Below are 2,810 nucleotides of genomic sequence, written 5' to 3' on the forward strand. Positions count from 1 at the left end.
GTTGCCTTTGCCCCCCACCCAAGTCCGAGTTTCAAATATGTCCATCCTTCGGGTGGTGCGCATTGCACTCTTTGTGTATGCAAATACCCGTCCCCTCCTCCCTCCTGCCCCCTCCCCCTCCCCCCTGCCCAACATCCAATAGATGTTATTCTTAAATTTTTCACTTAACATTTAGTGAATATATTCCCATGCCATCATAATTCTACAACATAATTATATCTATATTTAGAGTAGTTCATCTTAGGAATATACCACACATTATTTAATCAGTTATGTAGTGGTATTTTTATTCTTTCCTAATTCTATTAAAGTTATTGTGTAAGGAAGTGTGGAAAATAGAATAAAAAAAGAATAAATAATACTAACATATTTGTTTATTGAGAGAAGAAAGTAAGCTGTCTGTTGCTACCAAGGAAAATGCCATAGGATAACAAGATAACCAGATATCAGTCTCAGCTTTGCAAATATTTAATAACTCTAAGTGTGGCCTGGAAGTCACTTAATCTCTACAATTCTTAGTGTAGTGTCCTTATTTACAAAAGGAATAGAAAATTTATTCAACAGTGTCCATTCCTAAAATCTATTATTGTATATTTTGCAAAAAAAGCTATTAGAAAATTTCATGTAGAGGATATGAGCAAGTATATGTAATGTAATAGAGTGTTGAAAATGGATAATAGATACATTTCCTCTTTGCTGTGTAGTCAAAAATTTCCCATCATGTGGCAATAATGGAATACATTATATGAAATGATTTGAAGATCTGACAGCTGGATGCAAAGGGGCCTCTTCCCACTGAAGGAGAACATCTATCAACGTTGCAAGGAGATTTGAGTTCAGCAAAACATAAGAAAAGGCTGTCTCACAATAGAATAGCTTCCTAGAAAAATTAGTGAGTTCTTAGACATGGAGAATGTTGTAGCATGGGCCAGATGGAGAACTATCAGGGATACTATAAAAGCTATTACTGCACTCAGTAGGAATTCAAACTGAATGGTCACCAAGGTCACTTTCAGTTTTAAAAAGCTGGAATTTTTCTTTATATAGGTGACACCTTCTCTTAGACTCTTGTCCTTAAGCATTGTTCCTGTTTCTGAGCTCTCTGCTGTCTCATTGGTCTCTTATCTGAAGAATCAATTCCACTAGAAAAAAATAAAACACCCTTATTAAGAGCATGAGTCCTTTAGCTTGTTTGTATGCATAGATGGGTACCTCTCTGAGCATCTAATGAAGAACAGGCGCTTTCACCGTCATTAAGAAACATCTCTTGAAACTCAATCTTCTCTATGAAGTCATTCCAAAAAAAACAGAAGCTTTTTGGAAAGCAGGTCTCCAGTTCACAATCAAACTTTAGAATTCGGCCTCAAGATTTCTTCATATCCTTTCCAGAGCATGAACTCGTGAAAGTCCCAATAGTGAAAAATAATACACCCATACACACATTTATTAATAGTAAAGTTTTTGAAGTTGATCTGATCTGAAGCTGAGAGTTCCTCATTTTCATACTTTGGGGTGCTGAGGGAGGAATTGTGCCTGGTGGGAGTTTCTTTCTTACAAGGTGAAGGAGACTCATAATTTTCCACATCGAGCTACTCCAATGTGTTTCCCCCCTACCGGCATAACTTTCTTTCTTCAGGCAAAGATTACCCGATGCGTGTCTGAAAGTGTCTGTTTCTGGAATTCCACTCACAGGAGAAAATTAGCCTACCTTAGATGGCTTGAAACAGTCCTCAAGGGTGAGGGAGGGAAGAGAGCAATGGGGCATAGGGACTGAAATCAGCTCTATGAACTTTCGGTCCTTAAATCTCAAAGAGTACAGAAAGTGAACGCAATATTTTATGAGAAACCACATATTGCCTGTACATCCTCACTTTCAACACGCACCCCCCGCCCTCCAAGCCACAGGCTACTGTATTGGCAAATGCCTCCTCTCCAGCCACCAGAGCAGGGAAGGGCTCCAGAGAGTCCCAGCGCACCGCAGACAGCTGGGGTCTCTGGCAGCCCTCAGCTGCAGCGGGCCAGTCTGCGAAATGACAGCGTGGAAGGTGTTGCGAGGAAATCCCCTGCATGCTTTGTGGCATGTTAAAAATGCAGCATCATCCTCTCTGCTCCTTTTCTTCGCCCAAAAGCAGAATTCGAGGGCGCAGGGAAACTGGAGGGGCAAGAAGGCTCCCTCCTGGAGCCCTGGAGTCCTCTCCCTCCACGCCCCCCGTCCTTCTTGGGCTCTGATCGCCCCTGCTCCAATGGGCCAGAAGCACCTTCCCCATTTCCTCTTCCATTCACTACGGCGGGGAGGGAAGAGGGAACACAAAACTCTAAAAATAACTGTCAGCATCTTAAAAAAGGAAAAGCTCAGCTGCCCCCCCCAACCTGCTCCCGCCCTTCTCTTCTCCCTCCCCCCTCCCCCCGTACGGGGCACATGTCTGCTTCTTACAACACCGAGGCACATGGTTCAGTTAGGCGCCGAACCCCACCAGGACCGAGAGGAAATTCACATCTGTGGGACGCTCCGCACGGAACCACCTCCAGCGCGAGAGGCCAGGGGACTGCAGCAGCGAGATGAAGGGCTAGACCGAGGGAACGCGGCTCATGCGGTGAGAGGCAGCGCGGGAGGCGGCGAGGGCGCGGGGAGGCCGAGGAGGGGGTGGGCCCCGCGACGCCCCCGCAGCACCCGCCGCCCGCCCCCGCGCGCGCTGTGGATATTTGCCCGCCTTGCTGCAACTTGCTGCAGTGTTTGAAAGAGTAGTAGGAGCGCATGGAGGTGGGGCCGGGGAAAGACCAGGCGGAGTGGTTGGGGGGTGAGCGCGGAG

At 45.9% G+C, this 2,810-nt stretch overlaps 1 protein-coding gene across 1 annotated transcript in view; it reads left to right on the forward strand.

Moving 5' to 3' along the window:
* PTCHD4 (patched domain containing 4) overlaps positions 1-2,810 on the forward strand; it is a 283,263-nt gene that overhangs the window by 1,359 nt on the left and 279,094 nt on the right. The gene's annotated exons all lie outside the window — the stretch shown is intronic.

This window comes from Propithecus coquereli, unplaced genomic scaffold (assembly GCF_000956105.1).
Source record: "Propithecus coquereli isolate 6110/MARCELLA unplaced genomic scaffold, Pcoq_1.0 Scaffold90, whole genome shotgun sequence".
Classification (NCBI taxonomy): domain Eukaryota; kingdom Metazoa; phylum Chordata; class Mammalia; order Primates; family Indriidae; genus Propithecus; species Propithecus coquereli.